At 39.2% G+C, this 19,940-nt stretch overlaps 1 pseudogene; it reads right to left on the reverse strand.

The window, feature by feature from the left end:
* Positions 1-16,331: 16,331 nt before the first annotated feature.
* Positions 16,332-19,576, reverse strand: LOC101431015 (AP-2 complex subunit beta pseudogene; annotated as a pseudogene).
* Positions 19,577-19,940: the final 364 nt, after the last annotated feature.

Below are 19,940 nucleotides of genomic sequence, written 5' to 3' on the forward strand. Positions count from 1 at the left end.
CTCCCACCCTTCCCCACGTTAACAAATTCTTTTATTACTGTGGTACATTTATTGCAATTGATGAACACATTTGGAGCATTGCCACTAAGCATGGATTATAGTTTACATTGCAGTGGAGACATGGCCACTGGAGGTGCTGAAGGCAGGGATAAAGAGCACCATTCTGTTTTGACCACTGTAGCTTTGTAATATGCTTTAAAGTCAGGAAGTGTGTGTCCTCCAATTTCATTCTTCTTTTTCAAGAAGTTTTTGGCTATTCAGGACCCTTGCCCTTCCAAATAAATTTCATAATTGGGTTTTTTATTTCTTTTAAAAAGGCTGTTGGAATTTTTATTAGGATTGCATGGAAACTGCAAATTATCATTTTGGGTAGAATTGGCATGTTAACAATATTTAACCTTCCAATCCATGAACAAGGAAAGCCCATCCATTTATATTGGACTTCTCTGACTTCTTTTAGGAATGTTTTGTAGTTTTCTGAGTATAATTCCTTTACATCCTTGGTTAAATTTATTGATAGATATTTTATTATTATAGTTACTATTGTAAATGGAATTATTTTCTTCATTTCTTCCTCAACTTGCTCATTCCTTGTTTATAGAAACACTGATGGTATTTGTGTGTTGATCTTGTATGCTGACTTCATTTATCAGCTCTAGTAATGTTTTGTTGATTCTTCAGGACTTTCAGTATTTAGGATCATGTCATATGCAAATAGTGAAAGGTTTATGTCTAACTTTCCAATTTGGATGCTTTTTATTTATTTTTTCCCTAAGTGTTCTACCTAGAACTTTCAATACAATGTTTACTAAAAGTGGTGACAGTTGACATCTTGTCTTGTTCCATATCTTAAAGGTAACCTTTCATTCTTTCACAATTGAGTTTGGTGTTAGCTATGGGTTTTTCATATACACTCTTTATCATGTTGAGGATTTTCCATCTAATCCTATTTTTCCATGTGTTTTTATTGTGAAAGGATGCTGAATTTTGACAAATGCCTTTTCTGCATCAATTGAAATGATCGTGTGTTTTTCCTTTGTTTTGTTGATGTGGTGTATTACAATAACGGATTTTCATATGCTGAACCACTTTTGCATACCTGGGATAACGCCCTTTTGTTCATGGTGTACAAGTCTTTGTTTTGTTCCATTTTGTTTGGTTTAATTTTTTTTTATTTTGTATAAGGTATTTAGATTACACAAAATGTTAAACAAAAAATATTAGGGATTCCCATATGTCCCAGTCCCCACACCTCCCACCCTTCCCCACATTAACAACTTCTTTCATTAATGTGGTATGTTCATTGCAATTGAACACATTTGGAGAATTGCCATTAGGCATGGATTATAGTTTATATTATAGTTTATATTCTTTCCCACTCAAGTTTTTAGGTTATGGCAGGATATATAATGACCTGTTTCTGTCATTACAATGTCATTCAGGATAATTCCCATTCCCCAAAATGCCCACATATTGCACCTTTTTTTTTCTCTCCCTGCGTTCATCACCTCCAGTGGCCACCATCTCCACATCAATGACATAATTTCTTCCATTGCTAGAATCACAATAAGTCTATAGTAGAATAACGGTAAGTCCACTCTAGCCCATAATTTATCCCCCCAGTCCTGTGGATTCTGGGAGGGTGATGCCTATTCCGTCTCTCATTGAGAGGGGGCTTCAATCCCATACAGTTGATGGATGGGAATCTCCTGCCTGCAGTTGTAGACTCTGTATGTTGGTAGGGTGGTTGTTCATACTCACCCCCTTGTTAGTTGTCCTGGGTGAGTCCAATGAACTGGAGAGTAGGTGTTACAACTCTGCTGAGGTTCAGGACCCAGATGGCACATGGACAGCCCTAGGTTTCAATTCTCTTGGACATAAACCTACCAACTCCAGCACCAACTATAGATTCAGAGAGAAGGGACAGAAGAGGCGCATGTAAAGAAGTCACATCTGAGTCCAATTCTGTAACACTCCAGAGCACAAACTCCAAAGTAGGGTCCACTGGCAAGGCACCAAACTACATATGTATCTGCAATGACAGTAGGACCTCGGTGTCTCCAGAGCCCTCAGGATCCCCGCTATTTGGGGTAGTATCTACTTTGGTGGTCTATGAGATCCAGCTGAGATGTGCATAATTATTACCTCTGGCATGACCTCCCAACTCACTTTAAAGTCTCTTAGCCATAAAAATTCATTTGTCTTTACATTTTCCCCCTTTTATTCGCGGTCTTTTTCCAGTTGCATTGCTGGTTGGTGCCTCGTAGTAATCCCTCAGTAACAGGCAGGCTTATCCCCGGGAGTCATGTCCCATGCTGGGGAGAAGGTAATGCATTTATTTATTTTTAAAGATTTATTTATTTATTTCTCTCCGCTTCCCCCCTCCCCTAGTTGTCTGCTTTCTGTGTCCATTCACTGTGCATTCTTCCTTGTCCACTTCTGTTTTGTCAGTGGCATGGGAATCTGTGTCTCTTTTTCTTATGTCATCTTGCTGTGTCAGCTCTCTGTGCGTGTGGTGGCATTCCTGGGCAGGCTGCATTGTCTTTTGTGCTGGGCAGCTCTACTTACGGGGCACACTCCTTCTGGGTGTTGCTCCCCTACACGGGGGACACCCCAGCGTGGCATGGTATCCTTGCACACATCAACACAGTGCGTGGGCCAGCTCCACATGGGTCAAGGAGGCCCAGGGTTTGAACCGTGGACTTCCCATGTGGTAGACGGATGCCCTAACCACTGGGCCAAGTCTGCTTCCTGGTAATGCATTTATATGCTGAGTTTGGCTTAGAGAGAAGCCACATTTGAGCAGCATGGAGGCTTTCATGAGGTAACTCTTAGGCACCCTACAGCATTAGGCTTAGTTGCAATTTCAAGAGCAAAGGCACATAAACATAATCATCAATATCAAGGGTCCATGAACAGATCATCCTTCATTAATCATTACCCTGCACTTGGGGGGTTGTTGCTGTTCCATTAGAGAATGTGGCAGAACTCTCCATGATGGGAATTCAATATTCTTTCAGTTATTGTGTGAATCTCCACCCACTGTGACAATGCCCTTTGTTTTGTTTTTATCATTTTATTCCTCTATCCTCCAAGATGGCTTCCCAATCTGCCTACTCATTTTCTGCTCATCTTCTTTAGAAGGCCTTGGGAACTGAACCCAAAACCTCACATGTGGGAGGCAGGTACCCAATTGCTTCAGCCATATCTGCTCCCCCCATGGTGTATAATTCTTTTGATGTGCTGTTGGATTCAATTTACAAGTACTTTGTTGAGGATTTTTGCCTCTATATTCATAAGAGAAATTGGTGTGTAATTTCCTTTTCTTGTAATATCTTTACCTGGCTTTTATTAGCATGATGTTGACCTCATAGAATGAGTTACATAGGGTTCCCTCCTCTCCTATTTTTTGGAGGAGTTTAAGCAACATTGTTATTACTTTTTCCTGGAATGATTGGTAGAATTCATCTGTGAATCCATTTGGTACTGGGCTTTACTTTGTTGGGAGGTTTTTGATGACTAATTTAATCACTTTGCTTTTAATTGATCTGTTGAGGTCTTCTATTTGTTCTAGAGCCAGTGTAGGTTGTTCCTGTGCTTCTAGGAATTTGTCCTTTTCACTTAGGTTGTCTAATTTGTTCACATACAGTTGTTCATAGTATCCTCTTATGATCCATTTTATTTCTATGGGGTTAGAAGTAATTTCACCTTCTCATTTCTGATTTGTTTCTTCTCTCTTTTTTTCTTTGTCAGTGCCTCTAAGAGTTTGTCAGTTTTATTGACCCCTTAAAGAACCAACTTTTGTTTTGTTTTAATTCTGTTTTTTTTATTCTCAATTTCCTTTCTTTTTCATCTAATGTTTTCTAGCTCTTTCTTTCTGCTTGTTTTGGAATTAGTTTGCTGTTCTTGTTCCAGTTCCTCCAGGTGAGCAATTAGGTCTTTGATTTTATCTCTCTCTCTTTTTTTAATATAAGCATTTAGGGCTATCGGTTTCCCTCTCAGCATTGAATTTTCTGCATCCCATAAGTTTTGGTATGTTTTCTTCTCATTCTCATTCATCACAAGATATTTACTGATTTCCCTTGCAACTCCTTCTTGAACACACTAATTGTTTGAGAGTGTTATTTAACTTCCATGTGTTTGTGGGTTTTTCACTTCTCCACCTATTATTGATTTCCAGCTTCATTCCATTATGATCAGATAAGAAGCTTTGTAAGATTTCAATCTTTATAAATTTCTTGGGACTTCTTTGCTGACCTAATATATGGTCTGTCCTGGAGAATTATCCATGTACTCTTGAGAAGTATGTATATCCTGATCTTTTTGGGTGTAAGGTTTTGTATAGGTCTGTTAATTCTAGTTCATTTACCATATTATTCAAGTTATCTGTTTCTTTATTGATCTTCCATATAGCTGTTCTATCTATTGAATGACGTATTGAAGCCTCAATCTACTAGTGTAAAGGTGTCTCTTTCTCCCTTCTAGTTTTGACAGTGTTTGACTTAGGTACTTTGGATCACCATGGTTAGATGCATAAATATTTATGATTGTTATTTCTTCTTGATAAATTGCCCCTTTTATTAATATAAAGAGTACCTCTTTGTCTCTTAGAATGGATTTTGATATAAATTCTGTTTTGTCTGATATTAGTATAGCTACCTCAGCTCTTTTTGTTGGTTACAATTTGCATGGAATATCTTTATCCATCCTTTCAATTTCAACCTGTTTGTGTCTTTGGTCTAAGGTGAGTCTTTTGTAAACAACATATAGATGGATCATGCTTTTTTATCCATTCTGCCAGACTGTGGTTTTGATTGGGAAGGTCAATACATTAACATTCAGTGTTATTACTGTAAAGGCAGTAATTACTTCATACTTTTGACCTTTGGTTTTTATATGTCATATCTTTATTTGCCTCTCTTTTCTTTTAGCACAACCTCCTTTTCTGTATAGTTGATCTTTTGTAATATATATGACAGATTCCCTTCTCATTTCTATTTCTGTATATATTTTAAACATTTTCTTTGAGGTTATCTTATGAATTATACTATACAACATACATCTGTAACCTACTAATATAAAATATACCAACTTACTTTCTTTTTTTATTTTTCTTTTTATTTTTTTCATTTCATTCTTTTCTTTCTTTTCTTTTAATCCATTTTAAAAAAATATTACATTAAAAAATATGAGGTCCCCATTCATCCCCACTGCCCCCACCCCACCACTCCCCCCACAGCAACACTCTCCCCGAACAATCATGACACATCCATTGCATTTAGTGAGTACATCTCTGGGCATCACTGCACCTCATGGTCAATGGTCCACATCATAGCCCATATGCTCCCACGTTTCATCCAGTGGGCCTTGGAAGGATCCACAATGTCCAGTAATTGTCCCTGCAGCACCACCCAGGACAACTCCAAGTCCCGAAAATGCCTCCACATCTCATCTCTTCCTCCCATTCCCCGCACCCAGCAGCCACCAGGGACACTATTTCCACACCAATGTCACATTTTCTCAATTATTAACCACAATAGTTCATGAATAGAATATCATTAAGTCCACTCTAATCCTTACTATATTCCTCCTTCCTGTGGACCTTGGATTGGTTGTGTCCATTGCACATCTATGTCAAGACGGGGCTTAGATTCCACGTGGATACTGGATGCAATCCTCCTACTTTCAGTTGTAGGCACTCTAGGCTCCATGGTGTGGTGGTTGACATTCTTCTACTCCATGTTAGCTGAGTGGGGTAAGTCCAATAAGCCAGTGTATAGGAGTTGCAAGTCTGTTGAGGCTCAGGGCCTGGCTATCATATTGTCAGTCCAGAGATTCAGATCCCCGAGGTATATCTTAAACCCCAGCACCAACTACAGTTCCAGTAAAGTAACAGGAAAGGCTTGTGAAAAGAGATCACATCTGAATCCAGCTCCATCACACAAAAACACCAACTCCAAAGAAGGGCCAACTGACACGGCAATGAACTCCATCTACCATGACCATAAAACCTGTGGGTCTCTTTAGCCCTCAAAAGAACCAATACCTTGGGTTGTATCTACTTTATCTGTATCTGAGAATTTGCTCAGGTGTGCATAAGGGCAATCCTTCTGACAACCTCCAAACTCTTTTTTAGAGACTCATAGCCATATAAACTCATTTGTCCTTTCCAATTCCCCCTTAATTTAGGTCAAAAAGCATTTTTAACTCCTGTTATTATATGTAGACAGGGATATTCTGCTGGTCCACGTTGAACCTTTTATTCAAGGTCATTTTCTAGTTACGTCATCAGCTGGTACTTGGTAGTGATCCCTCGGTGCCAGGGAGGCTCAACCCCGGGTGTCATGTCCCATGCTGGGGGGAGGGCAGTGCATTTACATGCTGAGTTTGGCTTCGACACTTGGCACATTTGAGTAACACAGAGGCTGTCAGGAGGAAACTCTTAGGCACAGTGCTGCTCTAGGCCTTGTTCTTATTCAGGTGTATAGGCTCACAATCATAGTCATTAGTATCAGGGGCTCACTGTTGGACCCTCATTACTTCCTGGTCCTTGCCGTTGCACCCAGGGGACTGCTGCTGCTCCCCTAAGGACCACGACAGAGCCCCCCTGGCCAGGAACTCAGCACCTCCCCCAGCTGTTTTTAATTGTTTCCACTATGAGTATATCCAAACATTTCCATGCATCCCGGACACATGCCCTGTATAACTCCCTGTCAACCAAATGTCCCCTGTCAATAACATCCTGTACCAGTATTCCTCTGCTGCCATTGTTGAACCACTCTGTGATCTGAAACTTCCTGAAAAGTGAAGCCCAATATAATGCCAGGTTCCCTTAATAGTAAAATGGAATATAGTGATGAGTTTAAAGGTTAGATATAGAATACATATTAATTTGGAAAAATTCTACATCCTATCTTTTTCTTTTCTTTTTTCCTAATTATTAAGCTTTTCTTCACAAAAGCTATAGATCACAGTAATTCATATATACAATAAACAGTACTCCCACATATCTAATATAAAACCTTTTCCCTTCCACAACAATAACCTTTTAACATATTCATACCATATTTACTGAAACTGATGACAGATATTGAGACAATAGCTTTCAAACAAGGTAACATTTGTGTTTACATTGTGGTTTATACTTTAGGCTATACAATTTTCTAAATTTTTAGTTATCCTACATTTTACATTATGATTTACATTATTAGTCTGTTGGCCCCTATATGTTTTTGGTGTAATATTACATGTTTTATATCCATCCTTGCGTACTCTTTTGAAACACTTCTATTGCCCTCACAGTTATGTTGGTTCCATCTATTCAATACCTATTTCCACCTCCCCTTGGGGCTCACAGTGACAGTCAATCTTCATTTCTTGAGGAGCCATGTTCAGACATACTTGCAACAGTGTTGAGGGCTTGACATGCTCAACTGCCCTAATGCCCTGGGAGCCACCATTTCTCTTGAGAGATACAGTTCCCTCTATCTGATGGCATTAGTCCTCCCCAGGATGTGAGTCTACCTTCACTCTCATTATATGAGTCTCTACCCAATGATATAACCCACTCTGGCAAAATGAGCATTCACATATTCCCAAGGAGTCTGTCCTACATCAGATTATCCCCTTTAAGTATCTTAAACAGGTAACTTTCCTAATTATATTTTGAAAAGGTTTTCTCAACATTATACTCTCAACCAACACTTGACAATCTCCTATGTTATTATGTTGCCCCACCCTCCCCCCAATTTCTTGGGCAATATTACCTATCCGCCCATCCCTAATCCCCTCAAGCCTGCAACGACCCACCCACAGGTAACCCTATGCCCCCATTTTATCCCTTCCTTGTACACATACTTACCTTCAGCTTATCATAGATTTCACTCATGTAGATGTCAGCTTACATCCTTCTTCTATCCCCCAATTTCCTGCAAGCCTATCATCCAGTCTCTAACTCTCTGAGGCAGCTTGGTTTACTTATTTCATATCATTGATGTCATGTAGTATTTGTCCATCAATGCCTGGGTTGCTTCACTCAACATAAGGTTCTCAAGATCATCCATGTTATCACGTGTGTTTGTAGTGTATTTGTTCTTAAAGCTGAGTAGTATTCCATTTTATGTATATACCACATTTTATTGATCCACTCATCTGTTGATCGGCATTTGGGTTGATTCCAACTTTTGGCGATCCAACTTACTTTCAATAGCACTCATATTCTCTGCTCCCAAGTCCTTCTGTTTCCCTCTTAATATTGTTTTTGTTCCACCTTCCCACTTTATATTTTTCACATCTCTTATCAGGAAACACAATTTGGTCTTGTTCAGTTGTATTCTCATTCTTATATGAGTTAAAGAGTAGAGATGTATAAACAGGATACAATACTTTGGGATTTTGCATTTATCCTTTGAGTTACCCGTACTGATGATCTTTTCTTCACACTACTCCCAGCCACTCTCTCCTGTCTTTTCTTTTCAACCCACACAACTTCCTTTAGAAATTCTTGTAGGGCAGGTCTCTTGTTGACAAACTATCTCAGTTTCTATTTGTGAATATTTTAAACTCTCCTTTTTTAAAGGAAATTTTGGCCAGATAAATAATATTGCCTGGCAGTTTTTAGCTTTCAGTTCCTTAAATGTATAATACCACTGCCTTTTTTGCCTCCAGGGATTCTGATGAGAAATTGGTTCTTGGTTTTATTGAGGACTCCTTGTATATGATGAATTGTTTTCTCTTGCTACTTTCATAATTCTCTATCTTTATCTTTGGCATTTGATATTATGATTAGTATGTGCCACATGGTAGGTCTATTAGAATTTATCATGCTTAGAGGATATTGCACTTCTTGGACATATGTATTCAAGTATTTCATAAGAGTTCGGACATTTTTTGACCATTATTTCCTCAAATAGTCTTTCTGCCCCCTTTATTTTCTCTTCTCCTTCTGAGACAGCCATGATGCATATGTTTGAGTGCTTTGTACTGTCACTTAAATCCCTGAGATGCTGCTCATTTTTTTTCTATTCCTTTCTCTATTCTTCTGACTGTATAATTTAAATTTTCCTGTCTTCTAGTTCACTGATTCTTTCTTCTGCCTGTTTATACCTGCTATTGTATGCCCCTAGTGTATTTGCAATCTCTGCTATTGTACCTTTCATTCCCATATTTCTGTTATATTTATTTTTATACTTCAAATTTTTCACTATGCTCACACATTGTTTTCTTAATATCCTTTATTTCTTTATGCATGTTTTCTTTCATCTCTTTGAGTTGATTTAGGAGATTTGTTTGTACATCTTTGATTAGTTGGACCAGCTTCTGAGTCTCCTCTGAGTGTCTCATTTGCTTCTTTAATTAAGTCATATCTCCCTGCTTCTTAGATGGTATCCTGGTTTTGTCTTTTGTGGACCTCAGACAATTATGTTCTTAAGCTAATGTATCCTTGTGCATGTAAACCTATTGTATGTGGGACTTTTTGTTTATATCACCTTTGATTAGATCACTTCAATAAAGGCCCTTGATTAGATTATGTGGACCAAGGTATGTCCTAGTCCTTTTATTGGAGTCTTATATAAAGAAGAAAAGTGATGTCATTTTTACCCTGCTATATAAGAGAAGACTACAGCCATGGAAAGAAAGGGAAACCCTAAGAGCCTGAGAGAGAGGCCAAAGGCTGGAATTAGCAGAGCAACCCAAAACTGAAGAGATGAGTTCTAGGGAGAGATGAACCATATGCCTGTTTGTCCACAGCTGAGCTCAGGGAGAAAGTGAGCCTGAAAGAGAAGGCAGAGTCTGACCAACTTTTTGCTTTACCACATGGTAGGAGTCCAGGATTTGCCAGCAGCCAACTTTTGGTAAGACAACATAATACCTTGAAGTGGGCATTTTCAAAGCATTGGAACCTAAAGATTTTACCCTAATTGTCATTATAAAAGTCAACCCATTTCTGGTGTATTTGTATTTTCAGCCTTTAGCAAGCTAAAACATACAGCTTGCATTATTTTCCTGTTATCTAGGCATACAATTATCTTGATGAGTTACCTCTGAAGATCTATTTCTCCCTCTTGTCTAAGGTTTTGTTGTTGATTGACTTTGCTTTAAGGTTCTTCTGTGATGCTTGGTCTAACTTATTCTAGACCTTTAGAATACCCCATGTTTAACTGTTCAGATTTTCCCAGCTCTTCTTCATCTGATTCTTGCCCAGGATATGCAGTTAATCTTTTTGTGCAATTGTTTCATCTCCAGGAGTGAGCTTTCTTTCCTCTGTTCCTTCTCTGGGAATCCTGATCTGTTCTATTTGTTTTTGTGCAGATTTTTCTTCCCAGCTCTTATTATTTGTTTAAATTCTCTCCTTCACTCAGTGCCCCATTTTCCTTACACTTTTTAGTTTTGTGACCTATCCTATCTTACAGCAGTTCAGTTGAGCCCCCTTTTATTTCTCTGAGTCTTTCCTGCCTCCAATTTCTTCCCCATAAGGGTATTCAACCCCATGGAGCCAGGTGGGATTAATCTGGAAAAGTGGGTCACTTCAGAAAACTCCGTTTTTTCCTTTAGATTGTCCAGCCAACTAAAACTGGATTGAATGAAGTCATAACAGTTCTTATCAGCCTTTCTATGCCAGGCTCTCTTCCCCCCTCCACCAGAGGATCTTTTGTAGGCAAAACTCCCTAGCAGCTTGTGTTCTGTCTCGGTTCTCTGTGAACTATATGCATGGAGTTCTAACTCACTGTTATGAATCAGTCTGCAGTCTCTATGATTGGAGACAGCTGTACCATGCTGTCTCTTTGTGAATCCTAAGCAGTGCAGGACCAGGCAAAGGGGAGGGGGAAAAGGGGGGAGGAGGATTGGTGGTTCAGAATGGAAACCTACCTGAGATTTTTTTGTTTCTTTGATTCAGCATTTGTGGAGTCCTTCTCCAGTCTTTACCATCCTTCAGGATTCTAAGTAAGTGGGATTTGTCCTTTTATAGCTACATCTCTAAGAAAACTTTTCAAAGGGGATTTCTTACATCACCATGTTGATGACATAAACTGTATACTTTCTTTATTTTAAATTTGGAAATGTGCCCTGTGAATTCTTCATTACAAAACCTGATGATCTTTAAAAACCTTCTGAACTGAAAAGCTTTAAAGATTTTCTAATGAAATGGCTGGTAGCAAGGAAGCATGGAGTGAAAGTTGGGGTACAGTTGGTAGTCTCTGAAGAGGGAAATGTTGATAAGCATGGTCTTGAATCAGGAAAGATCAGTATTAAGACTTGTGTCCTGGAGCTTTTGTACTCATTGAGTACCCAAACTCTTACTTCATATATGGTTGTCCTATAGAATGTGAATGGCTGAGACAAAGTGGGTTCCTTGGGTACTCACTGTTACTTTAAGTCCATGTTGTATATTCTATTGCTTCTGAATACCTTTGCAACTCTACTGCCTACTCTTTGTCTGTCTGTCTTCCCAGGGAGTGAAAATGGCTAAGACCAGCTCAGAGTCTGGCTTCACTCTTATTTCCTACTCCCTGCCTCTTTCCTATCAACCATGTACCATTCCACCTCCAATTATGACTGTATTGGGTGGGTGTTTATGGTCAGTGTGATGTATAAAGGGGGAGAGTGTTAGAGGATTCCTAAAGTGAATGAAGTTTCAAGTGGAAAACATTTGATGAACATGGCTATAAATAAAGAATTTGAATTATTTGTCCTTCCCCCAAGCTTTTAATACCTATTTTTTGTATATTCTTTCAGAGGATCAGCTGCCTCAATCACTCCCATTTCTTTTTTTCCTATCCCCTCTTATTATTATGATTTATGACTTTATATAGGTCTGTGGAGAGAGGAAAAATGTAGTCAGGAAAAGTTGTCGGGGAATCCCCTAAAAGAAAGACTGTAAAGTAAGAGACTGGAAAACCAGGACCTTGGATCAGAAATGACAGGTATTGATACTGATGGTTTGGGAAGGGTCAGTGAACAAACTAATTTCCAACGTCTTCTACTGTCCATGTGTTTATAGATGAAGAGCAATCTGAACATCTCTTCATAGTTTTAACAAGTATCTGAAACAAACTCACCCTGCTCATAAGAAAATAGGACCATGGTTGCAGATGACTGAATGTCTTACCAGGGCCCTTAATTAGGACTGAATCCCCAATCTGCAGGTAGGGGACTGAGAAGGAGATAAGATAAAACCCAAGATTCAAAGGAAAGGGAGTACAGATATTTGAATTTTTTTCTTAGCACCAAGTCCTCAGCTTGTCCCATTCCATCAGGACACTGAAAATTTTCATACCTTTCAAGAGGATTCCTAGCTATCAGCTCCAAATAGCAGAGTCCAATCATATTCTCAATTCCTCTCCATCCAGGGGCACCAGGTTTGCTCCTCCCTCTGAGGCTCCTTCATCCTGCCATCTTGCTTCAAGGAGAGTCTCACTGATATGCTCCCTAACTTCTGTTAGTTTTTCTTTTTTTACTTTTAGCTGAGAACTGAGTGTTTAGATCTATTCTGGTTTCCATTTCCTTAGAGACCAACCTCAATTACCCAGTCCAATGCAATAGGATGCCAAGTCAATTTAAAAAGTGTAACTAAATATAAAGAAGAAATTAATTCCACTTTAATTTGCTACAATCTTTTTTCTAGTACCTTTTTACCTAGTTGAAAACATTATGTATAGACCATCTCAGTTCTTCTTTAACTGGAAACATTCTGGGCACATGATTGGGAAGAATGAAAACCAGTTAGAAAACCAGTTATCATCCCTCCAGTCATTCATAGCTTTATGAGTGTGTGAGTTTGAGTGGGGAATAGAGGAAAGGAAGCCACGAGATGGGTAGTAGAGAGGTGATAAATATTTTAAAACCATTAACCAGCATAAGGAACTATTAGCATTGAGATCAGTGTTCTGGGCTGACTTTCACTGCTATTTGTCTGGGCATGGAGACAGCCACATTTTCAGGGAATGCTGTGAGTGAGTGGCTGATGAGCTGTAATTTTGAAGGGTCCCAATCTCAGTCATACACTTAACAAGTCATTCATTCACAGGCACCAAGACTCCTGTTCTATCAGAGATCTGCTGCAGATCCTATTGGGGCCATAGGTCAAAGATGAATTACCATTCAGTGGAGTGGAGGTGGAGGGTGAAGACAGAGTCCAGAAGGAAGGAAATAACTTTTACTGAGGTTCAGCTTGATGCTAGGTCAATGGATCGAGATACATTATTGATACTTAATTCTCAAGAAAATTACCAATTTCACATATTTAGACAACAGAGTCCTAGTGGTTTTCTCAGTAAATGTGTAGTAAAGCAAAATCTCCTTGCCATTTTTTCTAGCTGGTTTGTTTAACCATAGGAAAGCTATTAAATTTTATGTATTACTCTTATAACAGCTAGGTACTAAAATGGTTTATTGCATCTAATGGTTTTTCAGTTCTTTTCCTTAGATTATCCAATTATTCTATTGTGTCATCTACAAATAAAGATAAAATTTGTGTGATCCTTTCCTACATTTATACCTCTTATATCTTTCTCATATTTAATTGCATTGGGCTAGTACTTCCAGAACTAGGCTAACATATAATGGAGTGCCACTGCTACTTTTTTCCTGATTTTGCTAGAAATGGTCTTACAGTGTTTCCCCTATAATAATTCTGACTTTTGACTTGTGATGTATTTCTCAATTTTATAAAGGCTTTTAAAAATCAGGATTAGGTGATAAATATTGACATATTCTTTTTCTGCACCTATAAGAATAATCATATGATTTTCATTTTTTAACTATGGATTTTATTGATTTTAGGAATATATTTTGAATATTGCCCATGTTTACCCTACTGAAAGTAAATCCAACAGAAACGTATTATGTTTAATGTGATGTTGGATGACATTTGTTAATATTTTACTTGAGATTTTTGCATTGATATTTCTAAGGTGGCCAGGCATTCGATTTTGGGAAAATTTATTGAAATATATTTAAAGTTTCTTGTTATAGCTACTACTAGTTTTATAAAAAGGAATCTGGAAACCTTTCTTATTTTTTTATCTTCTAGAATTGTTTAAATAACATGGGATTATCTGCTTCTTAAAGAAGCATTTAAAATTTTAATCTGGTAAGTGGCATGATAAAAGGTTTCTGGCTGTGATGTGCAGAGGGGAGAGGCTGGAGACAGAAAAAAACAGTCTGGAAGGTATTGTAATACTACAAGCATGTGATGAATATTAGAAGAAAAACCTAATATATGGAGGAAGCTGTGTAAATGCAGTGATAGGGAAGTGGTTATGGAAACGAAAGACACTTTGATAAAAGGAGGAAGAGAATTTGGTAACTGATAAGTTTACCAGATAAAATACAGGACCCCAAATATTGCATAGGACATACTTATACTAAGAAATGATTTATTGTTTATATGAACTTCAGATTTAACTGGGTGTCTGTACCTTTACTTGCTAAATGCAGCAACCCTGAGTAACACGGAGGGAAGACCATATGATCCAATGAATATTTTCATAGGTAAATATTCCTTTCTTGGACAACTCCAGTGATTGCATAACTGAAAAACATTACCATTTTGAATAATCTGAAGAGAGTAGTGGTGGAAATAACAACCTTTAGTGTCATGCATGAGTTGTTTTATGAAGTTAGAAGTTTATATCCATTTTCTTTTAAACAGGGAAAATAGTAAGACCTTTTATAACACCACTGAATTTACTTAAGAAAAAATGTACTTTCCTTTTTCGTTTCATTCCTCCTACTTTGAAGTAATGAAAGGATGGTTAGAAAAAAAGAAGTACAACACGAAAATAATTTAAAGAAGTTGAAGATTTTTTTTCTTCATAATTGCAGTTCCATAAAGGAAGGATTTTTTCATAGATGGTTCAATGCTAAAATATTTAAGTAATTTGTCCTCCTAACTTTGTGACTCTTAGAAGAATTATGGAAATGTTAATGAGTGTGAACTCTGTATTCTTAATAGAAATCAAAGGATTTTTCCCCAATGATTAAAGGTGTGTTTTTTTTTTTTTCTTTTTTTTTTTTTTTTTTTTTAAATTTTTTTATTTTTTATTGACTTTGTAATAATATTACATTAAAAATATATATGTGAGGTCCCATTCAACCCCACCCCCCCACCCCCCCTCTCCCCCCCCCCCCAACAACACTCGTTCCCATCATCATGACACATCCATTGGATTTGGTAAGTACATCTTTGGGCACCTCTGCACCTCATATACATTGGTTCACATCATGGCCCATACTCTCCTCTATTCCATCATGTAGGCCCTGTGAGGATTTACAATGTCCGGTGATTACCTCTGAAGCACCATCCAGGGCAGCTCCATGTCCCGAAGACGCCTCCACCTCTCCTCTCTTCCTGCCTTTCCCCATACCCTTTGTCCATTATGTCCACTTTTCCCAATCCAATGCCACCTCTTCTATGTGGACACTGGATTGGTTGTGTCCATTGCACCTTTATGTCAAGAGGAGGCTCAGATTCCACCTGGATGCTGGATGCAATCCTCCCATTTTCAGTTGTAATCACTCTAGGCTCCATGGTGTGGTGGTTGTCCTTCTTCACCTCCATCTTAGCTGAGTGTGGTAAGTCCAATAAATCAGATTGTAGGTGCTGGAGTCTGTTGAGGCTCAGGATCTGGCTATCACATTGTCAGTCCAGAGATTCAAATCCCCTAAATATATCTTAAACCCCAACATTAACTGCACCTCCAGCACATTAGCATGAAAGTCTTATGAAGGGAGATCCCATCTGAGTCCAGATTCATCACACATAAACACCATTTCCAAAGAAGGGCCATCTGCCCTGGTAGTTAACCCCATCGGTAAAGGTGTGTTTTGAGACATAGGTTATTTTTCCAATACTGATTAAATTTTTAAAATAATTTTATATTGTGAGGAGAAAATTACAAAGTACTCTATAGTACAAATGTAAATTTCTGAGATAAGAATTATATTTTTGAAAAATGAGTTTATACTTATTAGTAACAGCATTTCATTCAGAAGTTAGAGATATTTTCTAACTGATCTTTTATTTGTTTGTAACTTTATTATTCATGTGCAAGATAGAAATGTATGTTTACAGAAACTGCAGTAAGTTTCTTACATTCAGTCTAAGGATGCTGAAGATGTAGTCTTCTGAGAATTTAATACTTATTTGAGTCATTGAAACCACAGGATTCCAATAATTTCCATGTACTTTTCATTTATTGTCTGTTTCATCCAGAGGCGACTAAAATGAATACTCTCTTCATTAAATTTGGTAACCAATTAAATTTCAAAACCATTTGGAAAATAACATCCTACATAAAGAGGTGTTTACAGACTTTTTTTTTCCAGTGACACTTTTCCTTGCTTTAATATTTTTTCTTTTTTCTGCTTTTGAAATGAGCTCTCCATTACAAAATATCAAACTACACTCAAAAGTGGGTGTAGAAAACACCAGCCATTGGCACAGTATGGAGAAGCCCACAAATAAGGATAGACAGCAGCAGCAGGTGGAAAGAGGTGGGAAGTGATTGAAGCAGTGGTTACAAATGTTCACAGGAAGCTAAAAATATCCAACAGGTTGTGCCCTAATGTTAGCACAGGTTAGACTAGTCACTACCATGGTGGGTGGCCTCAGTGTGTTTGGGTTCAGATTCTACACATCAATACAATTTCTTCCAGTTAAGAGTTCTTGGCTTGCACCGATCACAGGGTGGCTGGAGGGCACTGGACCAGTCTATTAGTTTTTCAAAATGCTGTCGTAGACCTGATAGATGTACTGAGAGACTTCAGGAGCTCTACACTTCAGCGACAGCGTGTAATTGGGGTTTCCAGGCTGGATACGTAGCTCAGCCAAAATCCAAATGCCATAAGTGAGCTTCAGTGATTGGTACAGCATGTCCTGACCTTCCACATTCCTCTTGGCAATAGTATAAACATTGTTGTTTTGCAATTTGCTGGAAACAGTGTCAGCATTTAAATGACATTCCTTAATCTGAAACTGAAGTTCATTTTCATTGGGAATATCCTTCCATGTTGCAAGGAAGACCTGGCGCTCCATTTTGCCATCTTCTACAAAAAGCACATTGAGTGGAATGAGGCAGCTGAAGTAGAAGACATCAATATTGTTTTTCACAGCCACCTGAAGGTTATTCAGAGGTTCCATTTTCATGACTGGGCCCAAGGTGTTGAGAGGCAGGGAGACATCAATGCTCTGGTTTGGCATCAGTGGTGTATGGATGGCCAGAGGAGTGCTGGGGATGACACCAAAGCTATTCTTGTTAAACTGGATGGCAAAGTCTGTCATATGCTGCAGAGCTTTGTTGGTGAAGTTCATTTCCATGTAAATATGCCCTTGGCGGTGAGTGAATGTTCCTGAAATCTCCAAGCCTTTAGCCTTTACTGCAGGCAGCCAGACAGCTTTAGGAGCCACATATCCACCAGGAGCCATTCCTATCCCTGTGGAGAGTTCAAACAGGTCATTCAGACCACTGCTGACCACAGCAGGAGTAGGTGAAGGAGCAAAGGTTGCAGGCACTGATGATGGGATGAAGGACTGTCCCACCAGACTATCTAGGCCTCCTCCCAAGAGATCCACTGCCCCCATTTGCATAGAGGATACCTGTGGCACATTGACTGGGGGACCGAGGTCAAGGTTCAAAAGGTCCCCCAGAAGGTCACCTTGAGAGGGTATAACTTGAGGCTGTTCCAGGTTGGTTGCAGTGGTGGTGCCAACAGGGCTGTCACCTGCATCAGTGCTCCCATGGTGAATTGGCAAGTGTTTGCGATGGATTCCATGACTTCCTTCCACAAAAGCATTGGGAGGCTTATGGTACACAGAGGCCAAAGAACCGATGTGGCAGATTAGCTCATCCAGCAGAGTTGGCTCAATAAGATCTGTCTCCTCAGAGATCAATGGCTTCTCAGACAAGACTACTTCTTTGGCTGTGACAGGGTCCGTTGAGAGAAGGCACCAATAAATATAGCCCCGGTCTCGAAGGTCAGGGTTATCAGAATCCTGGGTTGCCAAACTCAAGACCTGCTGGACCAACTCCTGTGTTTCTGATGGTTTCTTGAGAAACAGCTTCACTATGGCAGTAAGCAGAGTGAGCTGCACCTGAGTGCTTTCATCATGAAAACCTTCCAAGAAGCTCTCTAGTAACTCATCTGCATTGTCAATCTTTTCAGCATATTCTCCCACAATCCAAATCATAGCTGCTCGAGCATCTGGCTCATCCAACGAGTCTAAATTTTCACACAGAATGGCAATGATACTTTCATACTTGTTGGGATATTTGCGGAAGATGTCCCTGATGACAACAATCGCCTCTTGGACCACATAATTTACTTTCGTCTGGATGAGATCAAGCAATGTGTTCACACAGCGTTCTGCAGATTGCTCCACCTTGATGGCACACCGTCCAATGGCTCGCACAGCTTTGCGAACAAAGTCAACATCCACCTCCGTGGCATATTCCTTCAATTCTGCCAGAACCTGAGCAATGTTGGCTTGGGATGCCAAACGAATCATGATGTCCAACTTCTCTAGTTTAACATAGATGGGATCATTGTACTTCACAAAGAAGACTTTGATTTCTTGCTTCAAGATTTCAGGTCTTTTCTGGACAATTAGGTTGATGTTCCTCAGGGCAACATACTGCACCTCTGGCTCCCCAGACAGCAAAGTGACAAGAGGAGGGGCTAACTTCTTCAGCAGCATATTGTAGTAGTCAGAGTCCTTGGGTAACAACTCTAGAAATTTCATTAGGACTTTTACTGCCGAGAGCACCACTGCTGAGTTGGCATGGGATAGCCGGGGAGTTACCCACTCACAGATGCTCTGAGTCTCCCAGTCATCTTTAGGGTTGTAATTAGACTGGCAGTCCAGGATGAAAATCTGGCCCCATTCAGTGCACTCATTCAGGGCTGTCAGCAGCTTATTAATGTTCTGTGGGTTTAGATCGAGTAAGTTGCTATTTGGGTGAGACTCACTGATTTCAGATAATGCTGCTACAGCATTAGCCACCACCATTGGATTTGAATCTGCTATAAGATCCCGCAGAGAATCCAGAAATCCCTGATCTTCCACTATTTGGGCATTAATATCATGGAGCTTTGCCACGCAGACCGCTGCTGGTTTCCGAACATAGGTATCTTCATCCTTCAAGCACTTACGGAGGGGCTCACAAAGGTATTCCGTGATCTTGTCCACTCGGATGCACCCCATGGTTATGACTGCCAAGGCACGAATCAAAGGATTGGGATCTTCACAGTCCTTCACAAAACTGTTGACAGCCATGATGGCCATGTCTGGCTGGCTCTTGGCATAGTTCATCAAATAGAGATACACAAGCTTCTTTAGTTCCAGGTTGTCAGTCTGCATACAGTTCACTACATCAGGAAAAAGAGAGCTAACATCTTTCCCCACGGTCATAGCAGCAATCACTTTCTTCACAGCCTCCTTTCTCTTTTCTTTCTTTTCATTGTTGAGTTCAGCTTTTAATTCAAAGATTTCTCCTTTTTTATTGGTTGTAAAGTACTTGGAGTCAGTCATGGTTTTGGATCTTTAATATGTACCGGAGGCAAGGGCGGAGGTGGCAGCAACCTACAGACTTTAACTTGTTGAGAAAGAGAGTGACAGAGACCAGAGATGATACTACCCTTCACTAAAACACATGGATCTTACTCTAAAAGACAGTAACTCCCCTCACGTTATTTCCAACGTCTAATGATCAGTTCAGATCTGTTCTATCCATTAATTGTCAGCAGAGCATTCTGGTAACAGATGCACTCAGTTTTGGCTTGTCTCTTAAGACTTTAAACTCATATTCATTTTTGAAGGACAGTTTTGCAGAGAAAGAAATCTTGCTGAAAAATTAATTTTAAGAAAAGAGACCTTGGCTGGCAGTTTTTTTCTCATTCTATACCTTAAATACATCATGCCACTGCCTTCTCACTTCCAT

This window comes from Dasypus novemcinctus, chromosome X (assembly GCF_030445035.2).
Source record: "Dasypus novemcinctus isolate mDasNov1 chromosome X, mDasNov1.1.hap2, whole genome shotgun sequence".
In the NCBI taxonomy this organism is placed as follows: Eukaryota; Metazoa; Chordata; class Mammalia; order Cingulata; family Dasypodidae; genus Dasypus; species Dasypus novemcinctus.